Consider the following 19,985-nt stretch of genomic DNA (forward strand, 5'->3'; position numbering starts at 1 on the left):
GTGCAACCCCTCCCTAGACACACCTCTTTCAAACTAGGAACATTCCTGTATTATTTAACTTCACCCACATAACACTGACAACCCCTCCCCCATCCACACTGGCTCCACTTATGCTCCTGACCGCACATAAATGCTTTCTTCACTCTTCACTCATTCATAATATGCTTTTCCTTTTCCTACCATTGGGCAAGGTAATTCTAAATATTTGCAACTACAACTTAACCTGAAATACTTTGGAAACAGAGAATTTTCTTGTATTTATTTTGTTCATAGTCCAGGCATATGTTAAAAGAGTCAGACAAGTTCATTTATTTTAATAGATGCATGTTGCATTGCACTGTTCTGTTTGTATTTTAGGATCTGTTAAAGATTTTGGATAACACAGCAAGATTCTAATTTAATGTCTGCAAACATTTCTCTAAATTTCAACAGCCTCCACATCTTTAGTGAATTTAGGCCACAATTCCTAGCCTGTTTATTGTCTGAACAAGAAAATTAGAATTAAGGTTTACATGGCTTATCCACAATTGGTTAAATGCACGTTACAGTTCTTCTTTTTCTTTTTTTAATAGGGTTTAATATTTATCAATCTTTCTTGAAATTCTTTATTTGTTAAGAGAGATAGACTTCTAAATCAATACAGTTTTTCTCTATGGTTTTGTCTGCTGTAAGCAGATAATTGCAGCTGTGCAGGCTTATTTTTCTTGCCATTTACTGGTTTATAGGGTTAATTGTTAATTACTGTCTTGCACATTCTGTACAATTCAAGGAAATGGTTGATTTTTGTGATATTACAGTTTAACCAACACAAGCCCCAGTTCAATAACCCCCAGTATCTGACATATCCTTTCCCTATTAACTCCTAAACCACCACAAACCTAAATACTAAGCCCCTGGGTAAAATCACCCTCCTCTATAAATCTCTTAACCAGCTTAAACCCCTATACTATTAACCCATAAAACAGCACAAGACTCAAAGCACAAAGAATATTGCATATCAAACCCTATCCACTAAAAGATAAAAACACCTCAAACCCCAACCTAAAATGACCCTTAACCAGAGACCTTTACATCACAGATCCCCACTATTACAGGATTCCTTACCTAAAATAACCTTTAATCTATGCTTCCCATCCACTGCTGACTTTTCAGCTCAAATCTCTCTAAATCCCTCACCTAAACTCAGCCCTGACCTTAGACCCCCAAAACTCACTATTAACCTCCAAAAATTATATATATATATATATATATATATATATATATATATATATATATATATATATATATATATATATATATATATATATATATATATATATATATATATATTACTATTACCAAAAAAATACACACACAAAGAAATCAACGTATCCAAAGTTTTAAGTTGTTTTTTTTTTTAGGTTGATGTGTCTGCAGTTTGGATGTGAATAGCTGCTATGGGTTTAAAGCAGAGCTGGGATGGTTGCTTTTGGAGATTTGGCACTTTAGGAGATAAGAGAGGAAGTTTTTTAGCAGAGTATTGTTCTTTGGGGTTATGGCAGTTAAAGGCTTAAAAGCAGAGGGTTTTATTACTGGGGGTAGCAGTAACAGTTCACACAATATTACAAAACAATAGTCCAAGTTTTTATCACATGCAGTGCCCACACTAGACTGAACTTGTAATATCAAGGTAAATGTGGCTAGCACATTAAACAATGCTTCCCTTTATGAGATGCTTTAAATTAACTGTGCGCAAAACAAGCATTTGGAGAATTTGTTTAATTACTCACAGATCAAGTAAAACAGATTGCGCAAGGTAAAGTAACGCACCTTGTACAATCAGTCATACTCTATGCCTCTGTTTGAAAGAACACGTTCCTCTCTGCACTATCTGTGCACAGGATTGTTTGCTATATACCTGCTCTATGTACCATGTTATAGTGTTTCTATTTAAACAATAGATATTGTTAATAGGGTACAGAGTCTTAGAACTAGCGGTTACAGGATGTTTGTGGAGAAAGACTACTTGCGTCACTTGTAAACTGTTGTATTGTGTGTTTCAGTGTAAATGAAATAATTACCATTGCATTTAGTTATGACAATATAGGCATGCTTGCAAATCCACGTGTTACAAGCTACTAGTTATTGATTTCAATGCAACTTCTTAAAGGGACATTGAATACAAAAATGACTAAGCACATTTAAAAATAGATTTTGTTTGTGTGTTGGTGCACAATCTATCCTGAGAGCAAGATTGCTTGCTGGCTAATAAGGGCTTGATTTATCAAGACTTCTCCTGCTCTTTGACTGCAAGTTCCCACAAGAGAAGCTACAGTCAGTATTTATGAAGCAGCGGTCATCAGACCGCTGCTTCCTATCCTCTTCTCTACCCTTTTAGGTGGAGAATTTCAATCTCCCCGGTCTCGCCCGACTAGGGAGATTGACAGCTCCTACCCACACGTGGTTGGCTGTGCGCGGGCAGGGGGCGGCGTTACAAAAGAGCGCTAAATAGCGCTCTTGTGCAATGCTGAATTCCGCCAATGGAATTCTGTCCACCAGAGGCGAGCTGCAGGGGACAGGGGCTCATATGTACACCTCTGTCCGCCGTAGCTTGATAAATCGAACCCTATGTACTGATCTGTTAGTGTCACGAACATGCCCCAGAAGAATACAAACAAAATAAAAAAAGGTAGCACATGGACATTGGATTAGAAAAACAGTAACACATTTTAAAATGTTGTCTTGTAGATTAAACATTTAAAGTCTCTTTAAGTTGGGGGAAAGAGTGCAGATAAATACATATGGGGGAGGGGTGATCCTGATATTTATTTTATATTAGTACTGAACATTTAGAATATTTAAAGGCTTTCTATTGGATAAAAAGATTTAGAAGACTAAAAGTACTTGAAACATGTTGATATTGTAATAAAAAAGATTTAATTATCCATAGTAAAAAACTTTGCAATATACTTTCCTTAGGTACAGTATTTTTCATACTTTTCCTGTAATTTTATTTTTGCGGGTTATTCATGTATGAGAATTGAAAGTACCCACTGCACACAAGCCTAACTCGGCTTCATATCTGTCCCTAATTGGCGCCAGCAGAGGTAAATTTTACAAACTTAAACAAAAATACATTGATAAACCTTCTTAAGTAACTGATTGACTCCTACAAATAATGCAACAGATTGGTGGAGTTTTGGCTTTTAAAAACAATAAACGAAAATGATGTGTTAATGTATACTGAACATTTTCATATTTGCCTAGTATGTTCATTTATTGAAAGACTACAGAAAAGGTTGTTATGCTTTTTGTTTTTAAATATCTTCAAAATATAGCAGCGCAGAGAATGTGCTAATCTCAGATACACTATTACCAATAAGATACCAAAATTACTTAAATTTAAAATACTAAAAATTATGGCTGATACACAGTCTAATGTACAATTTTTTCCCAAACTGCTTAAACAGCGTAACCAATAGGTAATATAATATACTATTTACCAAACTAAACCTTAAGTGAGACTTTTGGAGAAAAAATAAAACTTAATATGCTCTTTTGTAGGTGGGTATTTAAATATCCCAATATGTACACAAGAAAGATACAAGAAAGATACTGTTATCTAATGTTAGTCAATTACATACAAATAAATACTATATTGCACTTAGGATATAAATACCATAGACTTTCCACACTGTCCAAATAGATCTGTTTTGTCCAAGAATTAGTTAGATAACAATGCTATTCATAAGGACTTAGAGGAACCTTGCATAACTTTAACTCTTTCACAGGATATCCTTATAGTTGATACACAGAATCCTCCCGGTGCTGCTTGTCTCAGGGTCCTGATTGTATCCAGATCCTTACAACGACAAAAATTGCAACAAGAAAAAAACAAGCACATCCGCGATTCACTGTATCTATCATTTATTGAATTACAAGTTAAGCCATAAAAATGCACACTTACAAGATATGTGCAAATAACATGCACGTAATAAAATATGAAGCTGTTGTTCCACTGTCAGTCAATATCGGAATGTCCAACTTTAAATATGGAGCTGTATACCCGCTCTCCAGTTCTATCACTCAAATTCAGTGGCTCAGCTTGTCCGGTAGTGGTGATATAATTTCACCGTAGATACATACAAGTAAAACGTCCTTCTCTGTCATCCAAGATGATGCAAATAAAGGCAAGTGAACTTCTCCTTCTGAATGCGTTTCGTTCACTCCCGGGTGAACTTTCTCAACAGACTTTGTGTGCTGAACAGCTGATGGTTTGTAGTTTAAACTTACTGGGCTCCACTCTCATTGGATTGTGTCATATTACTCATGTAATCCGGTGTTTTGCCTTTTACTCTATTGATCTAGTTGCGGTAAAACTAATCAGACATATTATACATAGAAGTGTCTAATAGAATACATATTATACATATTATGAAACATTAAACTTGCTACTATTTGTAACAGCTTATTGGACATCGTGCATTAATATAAAGAAACCTTTGTTTAAAAACAATCCATCATATGAAACAAACAATTTACAATACTATATAAAAATTAATAACATAACCATACAAAACACCTTAAAATTAATTTAGAAAATTCTTACTAAAATGTATTTGTTTAAAATATTCTACCCTAATTCATTATATTTTTAAAAACATTTGATTAACGTATAGTTTTTATAAAAATGTAATACTATACCCTATCATAATTTTTAGAATACAATTTAATACTAAAACATATCCAAATTAAAAACAAAGTATATACTAAGAAAAAAACGCTCTTGATACATAATAACACATCTTTTTGATATATTGAAATTAATTATTTGATACACAGTTTCAACTATATAAAATATATTCTATCTACCAGATTCACACAATTTATGGGGTATTTATATCCTAAGTGCAATATAGTATTTATTTGTATGTAATTAACTGACATTAGATAACAGTATCTTTCTTGTATCTTTCTTGTGTACATATTGGGATATTTAAATACCCACCTACAAAGGAGCATATTAAGTTTTATTTTTTCTCCAAAAGTCTCACTTAAGGTTTAGTTTGGTAAATTGTATATTATATTACCTATTGGTTACGCTGTTTAAGCAGTTTGGGAAAAAATTGTACATTAGACTGTGTATCAGCCATAATTTTTAGTATTTTAAATTTAAGTAATTTTGGTATTTTATTGGTAATAGTGTAACTGAGATTAGCACATTCTCTGTGCTGCTATATTTTGAAGATATTTATTTTGTGTAGTGTAGGTTGTTTTTAGTAGCAGCATTTATGACTGATCTAGAGGCCACTGCCGAAACCAATATTGATGTTGATAATAGCCATAAAGAATATAATATCAATCGCAATAGAAATGTAAATTTGTTAGAATTAAGTAATATGAATACAGGGAGTGCAGAATTATTAGGCAAGTTGTATTTTTGAGGATTAATTTTATTATTGAACAACAACCATGTTCTCAATGAACCCAAAAAACTCATTAATTTCAAAGCTGAATATTTTTGGAAGTAGTTTTTAGTTTGTTTTTAGTTTTAGCTATTTTAGGGGGATATCTGTGTGTGCAGGTGACTATTACTGTGCATAATTATTAGGCAACTTAACAAAAAACAAATATATACCCATTTCAATTATTTATTTTTACCAGTGAAACCAATATAACATCTCAACATTCACAAATATACATTTCTGACATTCAAAAACAAAACAAAAACAAATCAGTGACCAATATAGCCACCTTTCTTTGCAAGGACACTCAAAAGCCTGCCATCCATGGATTCTGTCAGTGTTTTGATCTGTTCACCATCAACATTGCGTGCAGCAGCAACCACAGCCTCCCAGACACTGTTCAGAGAGGTGTACTGTTTTCCCTCCTTGTAAATCTCACATTTGATGATGGACCACAGGTTCTCAATGGGGTTCAGATCAGGTGAACAAGGAGGCCATGTCATTAGATTTTCTTCTTTTATACCCTTTCTTGCCAGCCACGCTGTGGAGTACTTGGACGCGTGTGATGGAGCATTGTCCTGCATGAAAATCATGTTTTTCTTGAAGGATGCAGACTTCTTCCTGTACCACTGCATGAAGAAGGTGTCTTCCAGAAACTGGCAGTAGGACTGGGAGTTGAGCTTGACTCCATCCTCAACCCGAAAAGGCCCCACAAGCTCATCTTTGATGATACCAGCCCAAACCAGTACTCCACCTCCACCTTGCTGGCGTCTGAGTCGGACTGGAGCTCTCTGCCCTTTACCAATCCAGCCACGGGCCCATACATCTGGCCCATCAAGACTCACTCTCATTTCATCAGTCCATAAAACCTTAGAAAAATCAGTCTTGAGATATTTCTTGGCCCAGTCTTGACGTTTCAGCTTGTGTGTCTTGTTCAGTGGTGGTCGTCTTTCAGCCTTTCTTACCTTGGCCATGTCTCTGAGTATTGCACACCTTGTGCTTTTGGGCACTCCAGTGATGTTGCAGCTCTGAAATATGGCCAAACTGGTGGCAAGTGGCATCTTGGCAGCTGCACGCTTGACTTTTCTCAGTTCATGGGCAGTTATTTTGCGCCTTGGTTTTTCCACACGCTTCTTGCGACCCTGTTGACTATTTTGAATGAAACGCTTGATTGTTCGATGATCACGCTTCAGAAGCTTTGCAATTTTAAGAGTGCTGCATCCCTCTGCAAGATATCTCACTATTTTTGACTTTTCTGAGCCTGTCAAGTCCTTCTTTTGACCCATTTTGCCAAAGGAAAGGAAGTTGCCTAATAATTATGCACACCTGATATAGGGTGTTGATGTCATTAGACCACACCCCTTCTCATTACAGAGATGCACATCACCTAATATGCTTAATTGGTAGTAGGCTTTCGAGCCTATACAGCTTGGAGTAAGACAACATGCATAAAGAGGATGATGTGGTCAAAATATTCATTTGCCTAATAATTCTGCACACAGTGTAATGAGGATCCTTCTAATTTATTGAAAGGGTTTGAAAAACTGGTAACAGCGGACACAAACGATTGGCAAGATCTAATTTTACTAGATAATTACATTAAACATGACATCATTCCTAGGGGATTACGTATGTATAAATATCCGGCCTTTGAATTGGAGGATGTAGAATTCTCTACAGAATGGTAAATTGCTTTACACACTTGCTCAGTTACACTTTTAAAAATTCTAATAAAATATAGGGAATATAAATTAGAAAATAAATTAGGGTAGAATATTTTAAACGAATAAATTTTAGTAAGAATTTTCTAAATGAATTTTAAGGTGTTTTGTATGGTTATGTTATTAATTTTTATATAGTATCGTAAATTGTTTCATATGATGGATTGTTTTTAAACAAAGGTTTCTTTATATTAATGCACAATGTCAAATAAGCTGTTACAAATAGTAGCAAGTTCAATGTTTCATAATATGTATAATATGTATTCTATTAGACACTTCTATGTATAATATGTCTGATTGGTTTTACAGCAACTAGATCAATAGAGTAAAAGGCTCAACACTGGAGTACATGAGTAATATGACACAATCCCATGAGATTGGAGCCCGGTAAATTTAAACTACAAACCATCAGCTGTTCAGCACACAAAGTCTGTTGAGAAAGTTCACCCGGGAGTGAACAAAACGCGTTCAGAAGGAGAAGTTCACTTGCCTTTATTTGCATCATCTTGGATGACAGAGAAGGACATTTTACTTGTATGTATCTATGGTGAAATTATATCACCACTACCGGACAAGCTGAGCCACTGAATTTGAGTGATAGAACAGGAGAGCGGGTATACAGCTCCAAATTTAAAGTCGGAATTAAGGTAGGAAAAATCCTATTTGGAACAGCCAATAGAATGCAAGCTCAATCCTATTGGCTGATTGGATCAGCCAATCGGATTGAACTTCAATCCTATTGGCTGATTGCATCAGCCAAAAGGATTTTTCCTACCTTAATTCCGATTGGCTGATAGGATTCTATCAGCCAATCAGAATTCAAGGGACGCCATTTTGGATGAAGTCAATTAAAGGACCAGTCATTCAGTCATCGGCCGTCGGATGAAGAGGATGCTCCGCGTCGGATGTCTTGAAGATGGACCCGATCCGCTCCGGAAGGATGAAGATAGAAGATGCCGCCTGGATGAAAACTTCTGCCGGTCTGGAGGTCCTCTTCTGGCCGGATAGGATGAAGACTTCGGACCCTCTGGAGAACCACTTGTGCCTGGCTGGGTGAAGACATCTCAAGGTAGGGTGATCTTCAAGGGGGTAGTGTTAGGTTTTTTTAATGGGGGATTGGGTGGGTTTTAGAGTAGGGTTGGCTGTGTGGGTGGTGGGTTTTAATGTTGGGGGGTATTGTATTTTTTTTTACAGGTGAAAGAGCTGATTACTTTGGGGCAATGCCCCGCAAAAGGCCCTTTTAAGGGCTATTTGTAATTTAGTATAGGGTAGGGAATTTTATTATTTTGGGGGGCTTTTTTATTTTATTAGGGGGATTAGATTAGGTGTAATTAGTTTAAAATTCTTGTAATTCTTTTTTTATTTTCTGTAATTTAGTGGTTTTTTTTTTCGTAATTTAGTTTATTTAATTTAATTATAATTAATTGTAGGTAGTTTAGGTAACTAGTTTAATTATAGTGTAGTGTTAGGTGTAATTGTAATTTAGGTTAGGATTTATTTTACAGGTAAATTTGTACTTATTTTAGCTAGGAAGTTATTAAATAGTTAATAACTATTTAATAACTATTCTATCTAGTTAAAATAAATACAAAGTTGCCTGTAAAATAAATATAAATCCTAAACTAGCTACAATGTAACTATTAGTTATATTGTAGCTAGCTTAAGGTTTATTTTATTGGTAAGTATTAAGTTTTAAGTAGGATTAATTTATTTAATAGTAGTAAATTTATTTAGTTTTATTTAAATTATATTTAAGTTAGGGGGTGTTAGGGTTAGACTTAGGTTTAGGGGTTAATAAATGTAATATAGTAGCGGCGACTTTGGGGTCGGCAGATTAGGGGTTAATAAATGTAGGTAGGTGTCGGCGATGTTAGGGACGGCAGATTAGGGGTTAATAAAATTTAACTAGTGTTTGCGAGGCGGGAGTGCGGTGGTTTAGGGGTTAATAAATTTATTAAAGTGGCGGCAATGTCCGGTTGGCAGATTAGGGGTTAAACATTTTAGTTAAGTGTTTCCGAAGTGGGGGGGGGGCTTGGTTTAGGGGTTAATAGGTAGTTTATGGGTGTTAGTGTACTTTTTAGCACTTTAGTTAAGCGTTTTATGTTACAGCGTTAACCCATAAAACTCTTAACTACTGACTTTTAAATGTGGTAGGAGTCTTGACAGGAGAGGGTCTACCGCTCACTTTTTGAGGTGATCGTAATACCGGCGTTAGGAAAATCCCATTAAAAAGATAGGATACGCAATTGACGTAAGGGGATTTGCGATATGCTAAATTCGCGGAAAAAAAGTGAGCGGTAGACCCTCTCCTGCCTGACTCGTAATACCAGCGGGCGTTAAAAAGCAGCGTTGGGACCCCTCAACGCTGCTTTTTAAGGCTAACGCAAGACTCGTAATCTAGCCGATCGTTTACTGCTACATTTATGGCACCCAGGTATTTCCTTGTATCATAAAAGTTTTCCTAGAAGTTAAAGATTTAATCCCATGACACAAAAAAGGGAAAGATGAGTCACAAGAGCTGTTGCCTGTTTGTATTTATCACTGTGTTTACTCATAATTCATTATATAAAAAAACAGACGGATCTTCAAACTAGTCTTACAATTATGTGAAAAGTAGACATGCATTTGAATTTGGATGAATGAAAAATACACATTTTCCCCCTAATATTTCTTACATTTATCTGAGAATGATAAACGAGCAACCTTAAATGCATTAATCCAAAAGCGGGAAACATTTTTCTAGAGGCGGAAAAGGTTCAAAAGTTAAAATTATTCAATAACATTTAGACAATAAGGGGAATATTTATCAAAGGTCTGGCGGACCTGATCACGACATTAAACATACCCAGCCTCATGTCACTTACCCAAATCTAAGTAAGGAGGAACAATTGGCCATTAAGAGTTTACGCGAGGACAATAGTATCATCATTCGTCTGGCAGATAAGGGGGATCCATTGTTATACAGGATTATTCCAACTATAGGTAGGAGGCCCTAAGACAGCTGGCTGACACTAAGGTGTATATTAAGTTAAGGGGAATCCAATGACAGGTTTCAAAAAGAACATTGATGAGTATCTTAATAAGGGCTTTGAATCAGGGATACTAACCGATCAAGAGTTAGCTTTTTTTTTAACTACTGATTATCCTAAGATTCTGGTACTATATCTATTACCAAAGCTATGTAAGGCCCTCATAGACCCCCCTGGTAGGCCAATCATGTCGGCTAGAAACTCCTTATTATCTAGCCTAGCGATGTATATTGATTTATTTCTACAGCCAGTGGCCAAGGGAACTCCTGCATACCTACAGGATTCACCAAATTTGATCAATATATTGAAGAGATACAATACATTACTGAACAGTGATATCCTTGTGACCATGGATGTGGACAGCCTATATACCAATTGAGTTTCTTTGTGAGTTGTTGACCATTTGTTTGGAAAATATTTTTTTCAATTTGTGAAAGATTTTTATTTGCAAATTTCTGGGACAGCCATGGGGTACAACATGGCACCCACTTATGCAAATCTCTACATGGCATGGTATGAACATGAGGCTTTGTGGCCGTTCACGCACTCCCACATTAGATATTATGTACGGTACATTGATGATGTGTTTTTGGTGTGGGGTGGCAATGCTGATGAAATGGTGGGTGTCATGTTTTTTTAATACCATGGACTTTCACATAAGATTTAAGCTAGAGTATAGCGACTCTATGATACATTTTTTGGATTTAAATATTTACAAAGTTGATGCCTGTGATGGTTTCTATTTTGAAACATCTTTATATATGAAGCCTACAGACCGTAACTCCTTATTGAAAGCTTCCAGCTTCCACCACAGGCATAAAAAAACAGGGATTACCACCTCGTAAGTGTCGTCCGTAACAATAGTGAGGTACCCACTATGATGGCACAACTTGCGGAGATGGAGGACAAACTGGTGACCAGAGGTTATGAGAGGGAGACGGTTCGGAACATCAGGGTAAGGTTATTGAGTACCCCAGTGAAAAGAAAGCTGACAAATTCCAGTGAGCAAACTCAACAGTTGAATTTTATTACCACCTACACTCCTACATATGGAGCTTTAACTAAATCAATACAACAACACTGGTCTCTTTTGAGGTCAGATTCAACCTTACCATTCCAGCATATGAGACCACCAAGAATGGTGTACCAGAGAGCGGATAATTTGAGAGATCTGTTGGTGGAGACAGACCCCATCCAGTGCTATCACAAGAGAACTTGGTTGAAGTCCTCAAAAAAGTGATGCTTTACATGCGGGAGTTGCATGACGTGCAACACCATGCTGAGGGGCCAATCTTTACAACACCCACATAGCAATAAGTGATACACAATTTGCCATAGGCTGACATGCACAAGCATGCATGCTGTGTACATGCTCATTTGCCCGTGCTCTTTGATATACATTGGGAAGACAGTTACAACCTTTAGGGACAGGATGGCTAATCATTGGTGTGCCATCCGTGAGGCCTTAGACAATGGCAATTTGGAAAAAAACAGTGGCACACCACTTTGCCAGATACAATCATAATGTCTCCAGTTTAAGATCAATGATAATTGACCATGCCCCCCCCCCTGGCTAGAGGGGGTTATAGAGCTAAAAGGCTACTCCAATTTGAGACCAAGTGGATATATTTGTTGGACGCATTGGTACCAAAGGGACTCAATACCTCTCTGGAATTTGGGCCATTTTACACTAAATAAATGGTGCTGGGGTGACATGACTAATGATTGGATACGAAAAAAGAATAACCTGTTAAGGTTCCATATGAATGTTTGCTCTAGTGGGTACCCACGGGTTTCTACCTATATTTTTCGAGGCATGAAGGAATAGTGATGTGGCTTAAAAACAAGAATATGTGAAAGCCTTTACAATTTCTGTGTGCTACATTAGTGAATAGCATATTTTATTGTACATATTCAGTGTATATTTTTTTGTACTGGCTGGCAGTCTCACGTCCTCAGTAGTGAAGATGATGTGATATGGGAAATTGTGTAATGATGAGCTTAATATGTGAGCCTTTAGGTAAGGATCCATGGAAATCCTATAGCACCGTGATTACTGATGTTGGGCGATGTTAAATATATTGGTCACATTGATTTTGTGAATATTTGACAATTGAATCCATTGTAGTGACTGAGGATCATGCGACACTGTCCTACCGTTGCAGATCGTAGGATCGGGTTGTTCATGACACTTTGTTTACCTGTTGCCATGACAACCTGATACACGTCAACCGATTATGACGCGTCACGCCAGAGACAGTGCGTGATGACGTCATTGGAGTGGGATGTTATTGAGTGTTTGTTTTAAGGTATATAAGGCGGGTGAAGGTGTTTGGGTTATGTTGTTTTTAGGTTCTCACTGTGGAACTGAATTTTGACAAAGGTGTGAGGAACACACTGAAACGTTATGTCTATTTTATATTGATGCAATAAATGCTATGTTTTACAAAACAAGACCAGCTAGTGCCTTTTTTGAATGGGATATGTATATATATATATATATATATATATATATATATATATATATATATATATATATATATATAAAAAAATATATATATATATATATATATATATATATACATACAAATACATCTTTAGCAATGTGTGTGTATGTATCTCTATGTTAAAGCATTTTGGCGGCTTTTTTTTCCCGAGATCTCATATTACCCGTGATCTCATATCTTATAACTTTTTTTGTGCAATATTAAAAGAAAAAAAAAATAGACAGTATTAATTAATATTAATATAAGTGTAAATGTACTTCGTAATGAATTTTGATGTGTTTTGTGCAAGTTTTTTGTTTCGGAAAACAGTTAAGTAGAGCTCTGAGATCGTGGTAAGGATTGAAGTGTAAATGGCAATTGTGCTAGTGCAATCACGATTTCGCTCAACTTGTAATATCAGCGCATTTAAAAAGGATATCACTTGCGCAAAACCGTTTGTGCCTCACTTGTAATCTAGCCCTTAACATCTCTCCGTGTGACATACTTGGTATAACACATGAAATCCAATAAACTGAATATAAATGATAAAGCCATATCTTTGGATGTTTTTAAATTAATAAACATACAAAGCTATAATATATGATAATGCAAGCGATTACAGTTTTGCATGTTTATACAGATTTTGTATATCAGCTCCCTTTTTTAAATAATTAATATTCCTGGATTATTGCTAAATCACAATGTAAAACAGACAGCAATGTACCAATCAATTACTGTTTTATTGTTGTTCCTGCAACAATGGAAACATTGTAGGGAAGAACAAAGTTGCTCCGTGGATATTGTTCCAAGATTTGTGAGAATTGATCTCTTTGATTCTAAATTCTATTATGAAGTTTGAAGCAATAACATTTTTTTTTCATCTTTTTGACGTGGGAAAGCAATTGACTTATTATGGTAACCGAGATCCAGCAAATGAGTCTGTTAAAGTCAAAACTAAGGCAAAGTGCCTAAATGTCTATATTTGGCTCATGAACATTCTTTAATGAATACTATAATACATATATATTTTAATGTTCCAGAGAAGTGACTAAATAAGTTAAATGCTTCTCCATTATACTGTAGAATTTGAACTATGCAAGTGTTTTTGAGTTACTGACTGCACAGTGGTTAATTTGCAGTTAGGTTAATTTGCGGGTGGGTTCATTGGGTCAGTATGTCTAGATTTAAACTGCAGTAGGGTTTAAGGACGCCACTGTGAAGGTTTCTTTATTTTTTAAAGGGATAGTAAATACCTGCCTGCTGAGTTCTCAAGGCTGACACTGCTACATATTTCCCCCTAATTGGTTTTAATTGATAACAACAGCAAAACAATACATTTTTTACTAGCATTATAACTGTGGTTTGCCTTCCTGTCTGCAGACTCAAGTCCGGATTGAATTCTCCAAATAAGGCATGTGGGGGCGGGGTTTGGTTATTGACAAACAATTGCCCTAAACAAAGAATGAAAAATGATTATTGAGTAAGAATGGATAGGTGTTAATAAACCCATCCTTTAAAACAAAAGTGTTCAGCACTTAAAATAATCAAAATCAAATTTATCCACATTTTCAAAAAGATCATTCAAAACATAACAATGTATAGAACATATACACCTAAAAGTACTTAAATTACAAATATCAAGATATAGAAGAAATAAAATATAATCTAAAGAGAGCTTGCTTAAACAGGGCAAGGAACAGGAGATCAGAAGGGTAATGTTCGTGTAGAGAGTGAGATATTTGCTATTTTTGTATCTAAAGCAACAGTAAAGAGGCAAAAAATTACTGTAGCATACTGCTAGTCATGTGGCACAAGCTTTAAGGTGAATGAATGTATGCCCTGTACACTAATATAATGAGACCAATACAATAGCTGCCAGCAGAATAATAGAAAATGAATTTACAAGAGGCTGCAGGAATGATTCAGGGTACGTCACCCTATGACATAAATAGCATCATCACATGCGTGACATGCAAAGCTGTAGAGAATTTCTAATACACCTCTCACTCTAAAAAGCACGTAAGAACTTTGATTGTAAATACCAAAAAAACAAAATGTACCTAAATAAAGCTTTATGGATATTTCTATTATAGCTGCATAAAATGTGATTATCAACATTCCATGAGACTAACATAATATTTAGCATCCTAATTTATAAATAAATTAATAGCTCCAAAAAAAAACCCTGTATGTTTCACAGACTCTACTAACCTTGGCAAATATTTAGAGGCCTATTTATCAAAGGTCTGTTGGACCCGATCCGACAGTGCAGATCAGGTCCGCCAGACCTCGCTGAATGCGGAGAGCAATACGCTCTCCGTATTCAGCATTACACCAGCAGCTCTTGTGAGCTGCTGGTGCAACGCCGCCCTAATGCACTTTCAGCTTTAGTGCATTTGATCTAGCGCAGTATTAGGTTAGCGAGTGAGAGCTAAAATAAAAAAGCTACCTTCAGCGTGCCCCATATAAGTTGCGCACTAACTTTTTATTTTCAACTCTTAATACACGTGCAAATCCGCACGCACTAACGTTTTACTTTGAACGCAGTCAGCATTCGATTGGGGGGAAAAAATTGGCGCGCCACTTGTAATCTGGTCCTAAATTAATTTTAAGCTACAAAGAGTTAGTTTTTTATTGTACATCTTCACAACTTTTATGTAAGAATTACATATTTTATTACTATTATTATTATTAGTAGTAGTAGTAGTATATTTCTTGTAAAAAAAAGAACCAACATATTTTAAGATATTACTATGACCTTATATACATTATAACAGAGCATGAAAAGACAAAAAAACAATAGCACAGAAAAAAAGAGAAGATATTTTACCTCAAATTTTCTTCAGCTCACCAAAGTGCTCTGTGAACAGTTATACTTCAGCAGCAGTACAGATGCCAATTGAAAAAATAAACAAACAAACAAAGACAATAGCCATTCAGCATCAACAGTGCTGAGGTCATAAATTGCTTTGCTATGATCTGATGAGATTTCAATGTAATCTTGTGAGATTTCATAGTAAACTTCCTTAAACTGAATTGGAAAATAACATGACTGTGCCTGCAAACTCCTAGCAAAAGTCCCGGAATTAGCATCCTGATTGGCTGCCTAAAGGGACATAAAACAAGTTGGGATGACTTCCGGTGGGCGGGCACGGCGAGAGGACGCAGGTTTGCTGAGCTCCGTGTGTCTATACTCGCAAGCCTGTGCTTTTTAACACCTAAAGTGCCCAGAAAACTGTAATCCTTGGCAGGACACCTAAGTGACACCTGCCCGGACAAGACTTAGTGAGGAGCGCTTCAGATCCGCTCCCCCGCCGGCAGCCGCATCGACAAATAGCTGGAGCAAGATCGCGGTGGCGATCAGAGAGACCGGACCTCCCGCACCATCGAAAAAAGAGTAGGTGAGAAGCCTAGGTTGGGTTCCACAGAGGAGAGCCAAAACCGAGCTATTAGAAGCCAGAAACTGACAAGGCAGCTTGCCCTAGCAGCCAGAGAGCTGCGCAATAAACTAACGGCGGCCATCTTGGATATCGGCCCTATTGAAAAACCGTTAAGAGACACTATAAACATAACAAGCATAGTGAACTGCTATTTTTTTGGGGACTCAGTGGCCTTATTAACCCCCCCCCCTCCTCCCATTTTTATAACTTTATTTCTGCCACACGCTTGGCACAGAGAGAGATCGATCATTTTGCAGGGGAGCCTGCTCATTACAGGGTAGCTGTTAACACAGAGCCCAATAATGCTATCAGTCCTGCACAGATAGAACCCACGTGGGAGGGAGATAAACCTGTAGCACAATAGTGTCCGGCCTGCTGGAGAAGCAGACAACTGAGGAGTTGCACACCTTAACCTAAGACTGACTACCAACATCTCAATTGTAAATTCTACTCAGGGGACAACAATAGACATGGCACACTAGTCCAGAGCCAATTGTACCCCCCTCCCCAAGCACAAACCTCCAGAAGCAGAATAGAAACTAACCCTCCTAGTCCTATGAAAGAAGTTTAATTCTCCTACTAAACTATAATTACAGCAGAACCTTTGCTGTGAACAGCCTGTATGCAAAAATACTATACTCCATACAATAAAAAGACTGACAACATGGCAGGAAGGCAAAAGCAAACAGAGAGACGCCAGAGAACCCAAACAGAGAACCAAGACCAGGCTCAGTCACTGCCAGAAACATCCATTATCACGACGCAGGACACACATCCTATTGTATCACAGTTGTCTGCGCTCTTCTTGCCTAAAATTGAACAATTGCAGACAGGAATGGATAGCTTTTCCACAGACCTCAGGGCCTTCTCAACACGCCTAACTGCTGTGGAACAGAAAACAGCGGAGGGAGAAGAAAGATACAGGGACACAGCCTCCTCTATCACTACTCTCCAAAGACAAAACAAATTGCTACAAGCCAAGGTAGATGACTTGGAGAACTGTTCAAGACGAAACAACCTCAGAATCGTCGGAGTGCCAGAGTCTATCCCCTCGGGGGCCTTAATGAACTTTGTAGAAACTATTCTCCCAGGCATACTCAAACTCCCATCTACGAGCATACCTTGCACTGCAGAAAGAGCACACAGAGTAGGAGCTCCCCAGCAGGAAGGTGCACCTAGACAGATAATGGTGCGCTACTTAAATTTCAAAGATAAAACGCTAATACTCAGAGCGTACAGACAAAAGACACCTATTGACTTTGAAGGGAGGAAAATCTTTATCTTCCAGGACTATTCTGCAGATGTCTCAAAGAAAAGGAGAGAATTCACGCCTTACTGCAGAGACCTTATAGCTCAAGGTGAATCCATAGCACTCCTGTACCCAGCCAGATTGCGACTTCAAACGCCACAAGGCCCAAAGATATTTGAATCTCCGAAACACCTTCAACTATTTCTAGATCAAGCCAAGAGGCGTACAGATCGACCACGGCAGGTCCAACAAGAAGAAGAAGATGATACATGAAATAGGACAAAGCCAAGCAGGATTTAGAATCTTTTACTCAGGACTATTTAACCTACCAAGACTGACTGGAGGGACATAATGCACAGAAATTGGTGCTAAACGCTGCATACATATCCTTTTCAAGAATGGGGAGGGGGGGAGGGCTTTTGGGATTTTGTGAAGTTTGAAAGTTGGAAAGTTTACAAGTTTAGTTACTGTTTAAAATTTAAACGAACCAGAATCAGCTGATATAAATTAACAACTGTAGACAGAAGTAAGATAATATATATATTTGTTTACATCTACTGTACTAATTTATTGTTTAACTTTGCAGAGAGCCGATCAGTAATAATACTACTATAAAACACCTCGATAGCTACATACGCTCTCCCCTGGGCAGCGGGCGGTAAGTGAGAAAGACAGAACTACTCTATTTTCCCCCTACCACACTCTTACATAACCATAGCACACACCCCTTTAAGTTTCCTCATGAAACTGGTTTCTTGGAACGTTGGGGGCATTACGTCCCCCATCAAAAGAAAAACCATACTAAAATATTTGAGAAACCAACACACAGACATAGCAATCTTGGAAGAAACCCACTTGACTAACGCAGAACATCAGAAACTAAGACAGGGATGGGTGGGAGAAGTTATCCACACCACGTATGAAGGGAAAAGAGCTAGAGGGGTAGCTATCCTCTTTAGAAAAAATCTAGACTACACTATAGTAAAACAACTGATAGATCCCGAGGGTAGATATGTGTTAACAAAAATCAAACTCAAACATAAACACATTATCATAGGAGGAGTCTATGGCCCGCACACTGATAAAAAGGACTTCTGGAGAACTTTCAGTACTATCATAACAAAGTTTGCTGACTCTCCGATGATTCTGGGGGGAGACTATAATATAGCCCCTCAAACCCCAGCAGACAGATTCAGAGACCCTAAATCAGCAGCAAGACATAACACGACCTATAGATATGCAAGGAGAGATTCCCTGATCTTGTCTAAATTTAAACACTCTTTAGCACTGACAGACATATGGCGAGATAAGCACCCAGAAGAAAGAAACTACACTTGCACCACCCCAGCCAAAGACACCCTATCCAGAATAGATCTATTTCTAACAACACACTCCTTGGGACAACAGATCACTAACACTACCATAGATGTCGCGACCATATCAGATCATGCCCCCATTAGCCTTAAAATCAATCTTATGCCAACTAGAGAGGGACCCCGTAGGTGGTTCTTCCCGACTTACCTGTACGGAGACATAAATTTCAAGAGATTTCTAGAGGGAGAATGGAAAACTTATATGACTCTTAACTCCACACACCGACATGACACCCTACTACTCTGGGAGGCCGGAAAAGCGGTGATGAGGGGTCTTATATCCTCCTACACAATTAGTAGGTCAAAACGTTTGAAACAAAAGAGTGAAAATCAACTGAGAAGGGTGATTAGCGCTAGGAATAAATACTTGAGAAACCCAAACCCAACGACGAAACAACACTACATTGGCGCAAAAACACTTAGGGACCTGTCATTACACCAGAACACTGTCAGGGAGATGACAGCAATACAAGCAAACTTTTACAGACATGGAGATAAGACAGGTAAGCTCCTAGCTAGACTCACTAAGTTCGCTAAACCTAACAAGTATATAGGTGCCATCAAGGTGGGAAATGCTATTCACACTACCACACTGCAGATACAAGCTGCCTTCATGAATTACTACAAATCCCTATACAAAGAGGAAGCAATAGACAGAACACAAAAAACATCCTTCTGGGAAACCATATGCAACCCCACCATCTCAGAAGAACATCTAACTCTCCTTAATGCACCCATTTCAGAGACAGAAATAATGAAGGCCATAAACACCCTGCCCCTTGACAAGACCCCAGGTCCAGATGGACTACCAGGGGAATTTTACAAACTAGTGAAGGAGGAGGTGGTGACAACACTCACCACTCTCTACAATAAAATCATGAAGGGTGAGGAAGAGATCTCTACCCGTTTCACAGAAGCTAACATCTGTGTGATTCCCAAAGAAGGCAGAGATAATTTACTTACCCAATCCTACCGCCCAATATCCCTGTTAAATCAGGATTATAAACTACTAACCAAAATCCTGGCGGATAGACTCGCAGTGGCCCTACCCTCACTGATACACCGGGACCAGACGGGGTTGTGAAGGGTAGATCCTCGGTGTTAAACATTCGTAAGCTCCAATTTATACTGACCCACTTCTGGAACCATACCAGAGAGGGTGGAGACAAGGACATGGAAGCCTGCGCTTTGCTTATAGACGCGGAGAAGGCCTTTGACATGGTCCTCTGGGACCATCTTTTTA

Source organism: Bombina bombina, chromosome 2 (assembly GCF_027579735.1).
Source record: "Bombina bombina isolate aBomBom1 chromosome 2, aBomBom1.pri, whole genome shotgun sequence".
In the NCBI taxonomy this organism is placed as follows: domain Eukaryota; kingdom Metazoa; phylum Chordata; class Amphibia; order Anura; family Bombinatoridae; genus Bombina; species Bombina bombina.